At 40.0% G+C, this 14,352-nt stretch overlaps 1 protein-coding gene across 3 annotated transcripts in view; it reads left to right on the forward strand.

The window, feature by feature from the left end:
• Positions 1-14,352, forward strand: part of LOC127351949 (cell migration-inducing and hyaluronan-binding protein) — a 190,723-nt gene that overhangs the window by 10,919 nt on the left and 165,452 nt on the right. The gene's annotated exons all lie outside the window — the stretch shown is intronic.

The raw sequence follows: 14,352 nt of genomic DNA on the forward strand, positions 1-14,352 counted from the left end.
TATTCAACGTTACAGTTTAAAAAAAAGTTTGCTGATTTCACAGTTTGGTTAGGTTTAGGCACAAAAGTAACTACATTACATACTTGTAAGGTCAACATTAACTTTTCGCTTCGCACAGGACACCAACAGAAATCCCCTGGGTCTAAGTCCCGTGTTTGTTTGATCCACTTGTTATCCTGCCCTCCTCCCTACGCAGACTTTTTTAAATTGCATCTTCATACATATGTGTACTTTTCATCTGTAGGCAAGGCAAAATGTGACGCTGATGCGGTATCCTCTAAGGCAGTGATTCTCAACCTTTTTGGTGTCAAGGACCCCCAAATTGATACACATTAGGCTGTGGATCCAAATTTGATAAGATGTAGTCTCAGGGATCCCCGTCTGATAAGATTAAGTTATTCCATAACTGTCTATACTGTAGATTAGCAGTTTAACAGTGAAGAGTGTGAAACCTATGAACATAACTGAATAGTCATTCTTATAAATTCTTTCATTGGGCTAACATTTAGTCAATGTAATTGAAAATAGTTAAATTAAAATGTGTTTTCTGAGCTTTGGTGTGAGACTGGGCTATACCATGATGTTGGTCAAAATTCCAAAATGCTGTCTTCATATTAGATTATTTATTAGTATTATTAGAATTTTGGTACACTAACCCTTTAAAATTCAGCAGCGCACTCTGAGTCAAACCTTTAGTATTTTGTATTCATACTTGTTTGGGACCCATAGGATGCTGTAGGGAGTTGGTTTTCTACAGCTGACTGAAAATGTTCCATGTTCCTCTCTGCTACCTCTAACACAGGCCTTAAACACAGAGTCTGTCTTTTTGCGAATGTGATTGCCCACCTATGGTGAAGGAGATGACAGGGAGAAATCTCCACAGATTGCAGTACAAAAAGTACAGCAGTGTGTGCGTATGAATATAGACAGGCCGTGTGAAGAGCACGCAGTTTGCTGTAAAGTTAGTTTCTCTTTTAGTCGGGAATTGTGTTTTGCTTCGGGCAGGCAAGGCTTCAATCAAAATAGGATTATTGTCGAGGCATCTCTTTGAAGTGTCGCCTTGAAACACATGTCTGATACAAACGTTTTCCTAAGCGTTTATTGCTGGAATGGTTGTGCAGCTAAAGGCGGCAGACTTTTGGTGAGGGCATTAGCATTTGTCGATACAGAGGATGATGGCTCAGACATTTGACAATAATCCATTGAGGGAGAGGACCATACAATTTTCTCCCTGTGGTAGATTCCAATTACCTTCTATTTGTCTGATGCAGATATTTCCTCATTCAAAACTCAATACACAGCCATAGGATAATAGCCAGCTCATTGTTGAGCTGCTGCCACCTCTCCTCTCTATAAAAGGTTTTTGTCAATAAACTGACTGAGTCAAATGGAGGCCTCTACTCCTCCAGCTCATAATTCATTCTGATGTCAAATCAATGGCTTGTGTATGATGGCAGGCGTTAATGTGTGTGCTGTGTGTGTGTGTGTGTGTGTGTGTGTGTGTGTGTTGATGGTATTATAGAAGCTGGCTGTAATCCTGTTGTATGTGAGAACAGAGTAGGTGTGTATTAGCAAATTAGTCAGCTACTAAGATGATGGAACTGCTCCAACTCCAGGTCCTGGTAGCCCATGGCTCATAAAGGATGAGACACACAGACAAATTGTTGATGTCAATAACTTCCAGTCGTAACCTCAATAATAAGGTAGAAATACATTGCAGCAGGAGCAGAGTGGAGGCTTCTAGGGCTCTGAAGATAGACTGGAAAGGGGGGAGGTCAGGGTCGGAGTACGACACGCAGTAAAGGGCCACAGGTTGGAACCAAACCCGGGCCACAGTAGTAAGGAGTACATGGGGCTCACGCTCTTGCAGTAAAGTTGCAAATTGGAACTAACTGAGCACCGCTTGCATCTGTATTTGATTACCTGTGAATGAGAACGGGCTGTGCAGGAGGAACTATGGTGACTGCAAAAAAATGCGACTAGCCCTATCTAGAGCCAGTGTTTGGTTTGTCCGTTTTGAGCTACTGTTATATATTTATATATGTTATATTCTATGCGACGCTTTCGTGTTGGCCACTAGGTGGCGCTACTATCATAAAAGGTGTGTTTAGGCTAATAACTTCTGCATAGTTTGTCGCACATCTCCCCATATAGGCCACGCCCACTTTCGCCTATAATTTTTCTTCGCTAGAGCGCGAAATGTCCATAAACTACTTTTTCGTGTACCTCCTTTGCGCTTTGTCCGATTCGTACAAAAATTTTCACGTAGTATCTGGGAACCGTCGTAATAAAAAACAAATTCAAAGAATTTTGATATTTTAAAAAATAAGCACGGTATAAAATTAGCACTTCCTGTGGATGTTTCGTCAAAAAAGGAAGTGGACCATTTCTCCACATTGGTATGTCCGATTGACACCAAGCTTGGGTCCATAGTTTCCCATGTCTTCCTTAGGCATCGTGCACAATTTCAGGCCATCGCCACAAGATGGCGCTCTTTAAAATGAAGAAGTTTATATCTCTGCAATGGCACGTGTGATTAAAATGAAACTTGGTACGATGCTTGCCCATGGCTCCCTGAGGCTCCCTAAAAAATGTGTCAACAATCCGCCACTAGGTGGTGCTCTGGTGGCAGGGTACATCACTGTACGAAAACCGTAATAGTTATGAATATGAAATTCACAGGGCTAGTGTAGAGTGGTGCCTGTAACTCACATACCAAAAATCGTGTTTGTGGTGTTTGTAGTGCCCCCTACAGGATTTTAAGAAATCGGCCCCGGCGCCACGTTTGACCGATATGTATGCAACACGGTAGACACGTGTAAAGGCGGTCAAAAAGTGCCTCCGAACACACCAAACGAACGCCGACTGGAGTGTACGTTCTACGCGTGCGCAAGGCGTAATACATCCCCATAACAGCAGGCGGCACTAATCTGTGTTGTCGCCCCAAAAAAATGAAAACCGGAAATGACGGATCACTCTAGACCTAGTAAACACAGAGCACGCTGTTATCAGTCATTGTTTTCATCAGAGAGTGTTGATAGTAGTCAAGAAGGATCGTTATTGTCATTACTCACTGAACGGAAAATACGATGGCTAATAATAACAAGATACTGGCGTTGGTGTAGTATGTTTACCATCGTCACTTCCGGTTTTCTCGTGCACTCACTGATTCACTAGTCAAGGGCTAGCACTCCGGCAATCAGATTGGTCATTGATGCCGACGGCCACTGAAAAATGAATGCCGACGCCGACTCCGACTGACAGCGGCACGGGACACACCGAACCAACTCAAGTCATCGACCTCACCCGACTGTTCGACGACGTCCGACGGCCGATAATCGGGTTGGTGTGTCCGGGCCTTAACATGCCGAGACGTACAAAAAACCCCACGGGAAGTCAGCCATTTTGATTTTGATTTTCAGTTTCGGCTGACTTTTCGCGTTGTATTTGAACTCCTCCTCCTAGGGACTTCATCGCATCTGCTTCAAAATTTGTCAGTGCGGTCAAAAAATGGTGCTGATTAAAATTTGTGCTATTTGTGCATGTACGTTGAAGGGCGTGTCCGGGGCGTGCCGTCAAAGTTGGCCATTTTGAATTCCGTGCTCATTTTCAGTGAATTTTTCGCCTTGTATTTGAATGAACTCCTCCTAGAGAATTTATCGGATCTACTTCAAAATTGGTCAGTACAGTCAAAAAATGGTGCTGATTGAAAGTTCTGCTATTTGTGCATGTACGTTGAAGGGTGTTTCTGTGGCGTGCCGTCAAAGTTGGCCATTTTGAATTCCGTGCTCATTTTTGGTGAATTTTCGCCTCGTATTTGGACGAACTCCTCCTAGGGAATTTATCGGATCTACTTCAAAATTAGTCAGTGCAGTCAAAAAACATTGCTGATTAAAAGTTGTGCTATTTGTGCATGTACATTAAAGGGCACGTGACGCGGTCGCAGCACACCCTGAGTTGCGTGGAGTGCGAGGTCCCACCCACTGCTGCTTGCAGCTTTGATTTTAAATTGCATTTTGTGAAGGCCTTTAAATTATCTTGAGGTATTAAATTATCAAATGCTGTCTTATCTACAACGCAAAACAAACAAGACTCTTCTTGAAACATTAAATGCATGGCTTTATCCATAATTCCTAAATACTAAACATACTTTAGGCATCTCCCTGCACCCATTTTAATTTGCTGTTAATGTAAACTCAACACTTCCTCCATGTCCAATCTTGATTTATTCAGTATAATGGGCATTTCTACTGCACTAATTCCATCAGTACAACAGTCATGTCATACTAACCGCTCTGCTGCTCTCTCTTTTCGCTCTTTAACACCAGTTGTGTTTTCATTCAATAATTACTTCTAGTTCAACACTTGCTGCACAGATGTTTCACGTTGAAAGTCTTCCAGTGGTTCAAAAGGTTTAATCTGTCGATTAAAAAGAACAGTAAAGTAATGCAGTAGGAATTAAGTATTGAATTGTAATTTAATTAAGTGAAAGCCACTACTGTGTTTGCTATTATTTGAGACTGAAGCCATTTAAGAATGGTTTCCCATCTTGCTCAAGCTGCGGCTGCTGGCTATGATTGAACTTTTCCTCTGTGAGATAGTCACTTACTCAGGAAATTACCAATGATAAAATAAAATCCTTTTTTTTCCCACCTTGGTGTGCGCTTTGTATGCCCCCATGTCCCATGGGCCATTTACCCCCATGGCCTATATCAGTGCCACACAAACCCTGGCACAATGCTATGCCAGTGGTAAACACAACAGGTTAGTGTGTGATGCTGCCAAGTGCTTGCTCATGGTGGGAACTGTTGGGTCTCTGTAAATAATGCTATAAGGAGTTCAGTCTAGACCTGCTCTATTTGAAAAGTGTCCTGAGATAACTTCTGTTATGAATTGGTGCTATACAAATAAAATGTAATTGAAATTGAATTGATGTGTACTGTAATGTATTTCTTATAAACACTGATATATAGTTGCTTGTCCTACGGAAGCAAGTCAAATTCACGTCCATGAGTGCCCAGCAGACTGCAGAGTTGAAGTGTTAAAAAATTCAGTCTCATAGTGATACCAGATACGGTCAATTGTTTCATGAGTGACTCAACAGCAGCTGAAAATCTTGTTTATGCTGACTTCCTGCAGTTTAACTTCTTGCTTGCTACAGTGATGTTGAAGTGTACTCCAGGGCGTATCACTGTAGTGTGGTTACAGGTGCAACAGAATTCAGTTCTGACCACAGCCATTCGTGATGCTGGGTGGGCTCAGAGATGACAGACTTTCAACCAGAGACGGCAGTAAAACAACATTGTTACTTTTTATAGTAATGGTCATTATTTGACAACTTTTTTGTTTTCCAAAATCAAAATCATTGGCAGCTTTAAATTCAGGAAACTTTTAAAGTAAATGGACCTGTACTTGTATAGCGCCTTTTTAGTCTTCCAACCACTCAAAGCGCTTTTACACTACATGCCACATTCATCTTTTCACACACATTCACACAGTGGTGGCCATGTCCATCAAACAGAAACTAACATTCATACACCGATGCATGGCATCGGGAGCAATTTGGGGTTTAGTATCTTGCTCAAGGATACTTCGACATGTGGCACCAGGAGCCAGGGATCGAACCCAACCATCTGATTAAGGAACGACCCGCTCTGCCTCTGAGCCACAGCCAGTACAGCCAGCGTGTGATTGACAGTTGAAAACTGTGGGTTTGTTTGGAAATTATGCATGAAATATTAGGTTACTGAGGGATGCACAGCTTCCATCTATTCTCAACATCAAGAGGGCTGACAGGTATCCCACCGTGCATTTTGAAAGAGCAGTCTTGTAGCCAAAGAAAACTACCCCCTTCCCCTGAACCTTCATTTATCATGAAAAACAATAATGGCAAAATCATGGAAATATTGTCAATATTGACTATTTATTTATTTTTAGATTTTGTTGGACCAAACTTGGAGAGATAGATGAAGTTAATTTGATTTTGTAAGAGGCTGTTGCATCATTATCATTATGCAAGATGATACAATGGGATTTTCTTAATTTGTACATGAAATGCTTTTGTAGTTTAGCCAATAAAACCAAGTCGTTACAGTCAGTTACACACTGTACAAAATACTTTCACAATGCCCTTGCAACACTGTAAACCACATTTTGACAACATCTTATGAAGTTTTTTTTAAACAATATGAAAGTATGAAAATGAGAAACAAGAAAGAAATGTAGGCTATTAGTCAGCGGTGTGACTCATGACAAAACCAAATTTTTTAAATGCTACGGATAGTTTGGTCATGCTAGAGACGCTGTCTGAATCTGGTACAAACCTTCCTGCCGCAACAGATCAATAGGCCTACAGACAAATTACATATTTTATTATGCAACATATTATAGGAAGCCATCTGTATTTGCAATAATTAAAACAAAACATATTATGGGTGAATTTTGCAATTGCATAAATTGGGGTTTTTTTAAAAAAGTAAGGAAGTTGACTGTTGGATGATACAAACCCCCCCAAAACCACTTTGAAACTCATTCTGGCACCACTGCATTGGGTGTAATATGATAAGAAAAAACACAATACACATAATACTGGGGTCTGGGGATTGCTGCAGGATTACGTGCATGGTGCATCAATCAGCTGTGGTCAGTAGAAACTTTTCTTAATACTCAATGCATTTGCAAACATTGCAGTGGATGCACGATTCATAATCGTTTTTCATTCTACTTGAAAATTAATGTGGTGACTGGCCCGGGCAGGGTCCTGGTTAGTTGGCTGATGAGTGTTTCTTAGGATATTACTTTAAAAATAATTTTACAGGATGTCCTTTAGACTCTGTCAAAGTGTGCCCACATAGGTTACCTGCTAAATAATAAAGCTTCATTAAACTATGGGATTTCTATTCATCATGCAAATCAGATCCCTCCTGTGCAGCATGATTATCAATTGAATGTCTTGATTGTGATGCATAAGACAGAGCTATTCCCTTGATTGACACATCCTGAACTATGAAGGAGCTCTTTAAAGTGTATACGGTTTACTTTGAAGTATTAATGTTATGGAATCATAACCTCCTTTTGCAAAGTTTCATCTATCTTGAATTAGGAGAGGAGTCAGTAGTACAGTCAGAGCTCTAAGGGTAGTGGCAGGGTAACCAATGGGTATTTTGGGGCTCAGTAGCCAAAACATCCGTTATCTTGGTTATCAGCATTAATTTCCATTGTTGTGTGCTTAAGATAACATGAAGTGCAAGTATAGTTGTCTACTGTTAATGTTCGTTTATGTTTTTCACTCTAAAAAGCATCTACAGTATTTCACTGTATTTAGCATGAACAAGAGATTTCTGTTCGTAAGTATAGGTGTTAATAATCATAGGGTTGCAGCTTTAAGTAACTGGCAGTGAATTTAAGACTGTCCTTACTTGGAGGATAGGAAAATTTTAAATGAATGTCTTAAAACCCAGCAAAACCAGCATGTTGGCATGGCTACACAACACACATCAGTGTCGACTTAAAGATCCCCTCCAGACATGTATTAAGACTTATTTCCTTCTACCTCATTAAAACTTCCAGAATCTCTGAATATGCAAATGTTGTTCATTTCTAAAGTTTCCTGCTGGACACAAGATGTCTCCTACTTCACTGTAAAGTCCATTCTCAGTGGATGTGCACTGGTGGCTTCAAGTTTCTACATCACACTGTACAAGTTGATACTGGACCAGGACTGACTTACTAACTACTGTGATGTCATAAATCCTGCTGGTAGGCCCCGCCCCTTAAAAGCTGATTTTCAGTGAGCACAAAGAAACTTTCCATTTTCAGCAGATGAATGTGAAAACATCCTTCTAGTGTCAAACTCTGCACGTACATCATTCAAACAGCACACTGTAGGGACAAGAAGAAATAATGATTTTTGATTGGAGGGGGACTAAATTGGCATTCAGGAAGATATTTTAAGTAATCGGTTAGGGAAAATCTAAACCGTTAAGGGGGAGGCAATGTCTGACTGAAGATGGAAATGGAGTGTAACGAGTTGACAGTTCTGTCTTATATCAGGCAGTGTTGTTCACTGATCTTCTCCTGTCTGTCTGGGACACACGGATTGCCTTTGGCTGGAGGCAAGGTGATCTTCACACAACACTAGACAGAATACCTCTACTGGTTACTCTGCCAGTAATGACACTGCTTTGTCTGATCCTTATGCTTCCTGATTCATACCTTAGAGGACATGATGATGCTGATGAGGAGGATAATAATAAATTGGCCCAGATTTGCATAGGTTATCGGCAACATCTACTGAGTCAACACTGAGTCGCTGTGTTTGGCTAACATCACTGCCAAAAGTAATATGATCACTTGGCTCTTTTCTGTATTGCTGCAGTGATTAGGTATTTCTCCATTACACCATTAAAATTAGAAAATCAAAGTTGAGGGAGCTGCTATCAGTGACATTACTCCATTTTGAACCAAACTAAAGTTGTATTTTTTGGTAGTGGAGATTGTTTCTTAAAATTGAAAAATTTATTTGTCACACTACCCATTAGGAAATGTAGTTATATATATAGCCCTTTGTTGCCACAAACATTTGAAGGGGACTGAGTTCAGGGAAATACTCAGTTTGTCTGTGATCATTCAGATGTGTGTGAAGCCCTGCTGTGGGCCTCTCTGGTTGCATCTGAGAATCATTCTCACTGAAAGCATCTTAATTTGAATCCTCTGAACCAATCACCATCACTTACAAGCTCTCCAAACACACCACCGGATCAATTATGCATGGGAGCTCAATGGGCCAGATGAGAGTTCCAAATCTGTCTCTAATGGAAATAATTTGTTATTTACAACTTCAGATATCAACCCTGTATGCTTCTCTGCTGTAGAAAAGACCAAGGCCCTGCTGTTGATGCTAATTCTCCGTATTGTGTTGCCAGTGGGAGGGCAGGCATTTATTAGCATAAAGGAGAGTCTTTTTGTTGTGCTTGTGCTAAATCTCTCATCTCTTGATTTACTGTCACATTCGAAGGACCTTAAACACTGGTCAAGCTATATAAGCGCCACCCTAATGTGTTAAATCCTTAATTTGTTCTGTGGCAGACCGCTTGTGATTTAACCAGTTGACCAGTAGTTTCCTTTCCTTTTAGGCTGGTCTAATAGGAGTAGACAGCTACAGAAACAACAACAATTGACAATGCTAATCTCCTTCATGATTAATCTTGTAGGCTGTAAAAAAAAAAAGGTAAGAGTCTACTAGCAGCTCTTTGAGGCTCTAGGCTTGTACTACAATGTGCTTTGAGCTAAATGCTAACATTAGCATGCTGACATGTTCACAGTTACAATCAAGTCCCCAGAAAGTGCACCGGGCTTTGAAGCAGTGGCTGTAAACCTATGAATACATTTTTTTAGGGTCATAGCCCCCACGATGAGTCACTCAGCCCACAGAGCATGTATGCATTCTCCTAGGTAATTTTTGTTTTTTATTGATGCTCCACTGCCTCCAATTCTGTATCCAGTTCTCTTTTATTACATCCATGATTACAATGCTAACATGCTGACGTTCAGCAAGGTTACGGTAAATGGTAAATGGACCTGTACTTGTATAGTACCTTTCTAGTCTTCCAACCACTCAAAGCGCTTTTACACTACGTGCCACATTCACCCTTTCACACACATTCACTCAGTGATGGTAAAGCCCATCAAACAGAAACTAACTCATTCATACACATTCACACAGCGATGCTGTGCATTGGGAGCAATCTTGCTCAAGGATACTTTGACATGTGGCGAGAGGAGCCGAGGATCGAACCAACAACCTTCCGATTAGTGGACGACCCGCTCTGCCACAGCTGCCCCAGGTACGGTCACAATCTGTGTGTTGAAGTGTTGAGCACACTTACAGTACCACAATATTAGCCACTCAGAATTGTCACCCCAGCTAGCTGCCAGACTGATATCTATTAATTCCATTCAGATAAGAAAGGGTCTGTCACGGGCCAGCTGGAAATTTTAGGCGGCTGCATCTGAATGAGAGCATGGTTAAATTGTGACCCGTTTCCTAATGTAACCACTGTTCCTACAGTGGCAAGTTTACAGGTCACACGATCAAATGTTGACTTTATGACATTTTTTTGTTTTGTTTTGTATGGCAGTTGTATGGCACCAAACATCTATCTAAGTAGTATTGCCAATAACATGGATGTAGTAAGTTGTAATTAGCGGGGCATTAGGCAATATAGGTGAATGAACACAATTAGTTTGTGTTTTGAATGATTTAATTTTCTTATTTGAAAACATTTGAAAGATCTTTCAAAACTTCTGAGAAAAGTTTGCAGACCAAGCTCATCTAGTCTACACTGTGATAAGAAAAATTGTAAAAGATAATATTCCGATAGTTGGGGCACCAAAAAAATAACCGACTCATAAAAATACAGTAATAGAATATACAGTTTGGCTTTTTATGTTTAATTAAAATTAAAAATTACAGAATGAATACTTTTTTTAACTGTTAAATGTCACTAATGTTACACTCTACTAGACATATATTAACAGTATTAAAGCTAAATGTAACAGTTTAATCTGTTAAATAAACACAAAAAATCTTCAAAAATGTATTTTGTATATCCAAATGTATTTTAACTGTCTTTTTATGTTTTTTAAAGAAGCAGTTATTTTATGATTATTTACAGTTTACATTAGAAATGTAATTTCACAGGCTATTTTTGTAATTTATTAACATTTCTATGTATTTAAAAAATCCAGAAAAAATCAGTAAAATAAACTGTAAAAACCCTGCAAACTTACAGATTTGTTTTACAGTGTAGGCTATGAAAACGTAGCTAAGCTAGATTTCCTGCAGGCACTATGGATGTAGCATAACCTGGTCAAGTTTAACAGGCTGACTTTGTAATGTTTATATCACAAATAAAGAAACTAACAGAAGAGTATATGATACATGAAATTATGTTTTGCTTACTTTTTATCTTTAGTGATTAACATTAGCTAGCTATAGACAGAAGAAAAAATCATTTAATTCACTGTGTCGCTTGAAGGCAGCTACCGGCAGCTTTTAAGGTGGAATGTTTTCTTGCATGTGACTTAATGCATTAGTTGATGTCGTGAATCAATCAGTACACCTTCAATGTCAATATGACAACATTAACCATCATATTTGTTTTTATTGGCTCTGTCATGACATACACCTTAGCACTTCTCCGGTCATTAGTCTGGGGATCATGAATGTAAAAAATCACAGCAATCCATCCAACATTTGCCAACAAATTCCAGGCCCTGCTGCCAATGTGACTAAATATGAATAGTTTGTCTCAGAGCCCAAGATGTATTTAGATTCCTCGCTTTGTCTGACTAACTTTAAAACCTAAAGATATTTAATCATTTTAAACAGGGAAAAGCAGCCATTTCTCATACCTAAAAGCTATAGCCAGCAGATTTATCAGGCAATGCCAGTGGTGCATTTTAGACCATAAGCAAAGTGGAGCTGGGTTAGCTGTTATCATTGGGCCTATTGCCAAGGTGGGGTTGACATTCCCCTATTACACACCCCTCAGCCTCCTAAAATGAAGTTGGTCTTGAGGGGGGTCCGTCAGACAGAGTTGCGGGAAGCAGAGGTGCCGCTGCTGCTGCAGGACCCCCCACCCTTAGGATAATGATGTACTGTATATTAAGTGCAATTTTTTGTCTTTTTGAACTCCACCTCTCCTTGTCCTCACCTGCAATATCTAAATTATTGGGGGCATCAGAAGCTTTTCAGATGGCTGCCTATGATATTTTGTGTCCTGAAGTCGTTGTGTTTAGGCCTACCGATCTGGCCGGAAGGTTTAGACTTGAGGAAATCAGAAGAAGTTTCCTCTGGTCTGGAGTGCATCACATGACCTATGTATGTATGGAACTTCAGCAGGGTTGCCAGCTCTTACACTTGTGGTGTGAGACACCTGCTTTCAGCCTCTGTTTCACACTACCCAAACAAATCTCAGGCCAAATAAGAGCAAGCCACAAAGCCACTTCTTCATGAGAAAACATAGTTGCACAGGTTAAATAGACTTTCCCTGCACACAGGAGAAAATCTGGCTTTTTTCCAAATTTCAGCACTTAAATTGGTCCATAAACATTACAAATTGCATCATTCACTCTGCTCTACGATTTTACATATTTTACAAACTGAAATTTCTATAAAAATATAACATTTAAATTTTGCTGAATCACTAATAGGCCCACTGGAGTTCTGTTTGTGGTTTACAGCTGTTTGTAGGTTTGTAGGATCACACATGGACCTCTTCTGGTACACTCTGGAGTCTGTATTGGCTGGGCAGTGAATTGCTGTATAACCATGTGGGCAGCTATGTTTAGAAAAGGGCCGTCCACACCAAGAACCATATGACGATAACTATAAATATATAATTTTAAAGATCCCTCTAATTCAAGTGGATGGCGTGGTCCAAACCACAACTATAATGACAACAACAGTGGGGATTTGAACAAAATTGCAGTATATAACTTATTAAATGCTTATATAATGTATTTCTAGGCTGCAAATCACACATAAACATCTTCTTCTTTGGTTGTCCATTGAAATCGGATAATGAAAACCATTCCTTTAGCAATGAGTTCTTTGGTGGCTGAACAGTCCTATCCTATGTGGTGGTAGTGGTAGTTGTGGCAACCATGGTGTTTTTGTCTGGGCTCTCTTCTCCTGTCTTTAGCATCAACTCTTTCAGAAGTTTGAGCTACAGTAGCTCGCTGTTGGATCGGACCACACGGGCCTGCCTTCGCTCCCCATGTGCATCAATGAGCTTCGGCCCCCCCATGACCCTGTCTCCGGTTCTTTTCCTTCCTTGGAGCACTTTTGATAGGTACTGACCACAGCAGACCGGGAACACCCCACAAGAGCTGCAGGTTTGGAGATGCTTTGACTCATTCTCCAAAACTGCATACTATGTGTGTAACCAGGGTTCCCAGGTGGTCATAATGTTATGGCTGATTATGGTGTGTGTGTGTGTGTGTGTGTGTATATGTGTGTGTATGTGTGTGTGTGTGTGTGTGTGTGTAGGTTTTTCTGAAATGACCAGAGTTGAGCTGCTTGAAGCGCAATGTATTGTTGTCATAATGTCCCCAGAATACACAGCAAATTAGTCCTACAGATGATAATCAAGAACTTGACAGCTACCAGATCCTAGACACAGTCATAGCTCGACTCTGCTGTAGGTCTGCATTTCCCTCCACTAATGTGTAATTGGGTCATATCATTATGATGCTTTTTCACAAGGCAATTTTTAGGCATGACTGTCAATTGCTCTCACACGAGCACTGAACACACACATACAGAGTTGACACTTCAAAAAGAGACCGCGCAATCCAAGCTGTCTGAAGGGCCTACTTAAAAACTCTGCCTATGTAATTACAGATGTTCAGTAGATGAAGCCCTCAATCATGTGGTAGGTCAAGGACTACAGGGAGCCTTCTGAGGATGCTTCTATAGCTGCATTACACACATATACACACTGGCTGTGGCGTATGCCAGAGAGGGGACTATTTTGCCAGAGCAGTGATGAATAACAGCGGAGATATTTTTTCTTCCCATATGTCTTCTGTTGCACAAGTCACTGGCAGCTATCAAACTCCATGCTCTGTGAGTGGAATCGATGTGTTGCTATTGACCTCAAATGTTGGCAACTGTAAGTGCTTGCATTCGTACAAGAAACATGGTAACACTTTATAATGAGTACACACTATTAAGCATTAGTTAAGCATGAATAAATACTGAATTCATCATTTATAACACATGAATACACATTAGTATGTAGTTTATAAACACAGTTAAAAATGTTTTATTCATCATTGATAAGCACATTAGTTATGGATTAGTAAATACTGAATTCATCATTTATAAAGCATGATTCTGCTGTAAATAGTCATTACTATGTGGTTTATAATCACAGGTATAAATGTTTTACTCTTCATTGTACTGTACATTTCTGCATGCACTTGCACATCCACTATTCAGACATGTATTAATGATTAGTGACTGTGTTAGCAGATGTTCTATAAAACTCACAACAAACTCATTTTCTAATGATGGCCTATAAACAGTGATTAATGCAGGAATTCACAGTTACAAAGCACTTACTACTCGTTAATTAAGTATTTTACGCAAGCTTATCTAAAGTGAGCACTATCTATGGTTTATTAAGGATTTACAAATGAGATATAAAGGCTGGCAATGCCTTGAGACTCACAAAATGTGAGTCATGCATGCAGAAATGTACAGTACAATGAAGAGCAAAACATTTATACCTGTGATTATAAACCACATAGTAATGACTATTTACAGCAGAATCATGCTTTATA

The sequence above is a fragment of the Dicentrarchus labrax genome, unplaced genomic scaffold (assembly GCF_905237075.1).
Source record: "Dicentrarchus labrax unplaced genomic scaffold, dlabrax2021, whole genome shotgun sequence".
Lineage (NCBI taxonomy): Eukaryota > Metazoa > Chordata > Actinopteri > Moronidae > Dicentrarchus > Dicentrarchus labrax.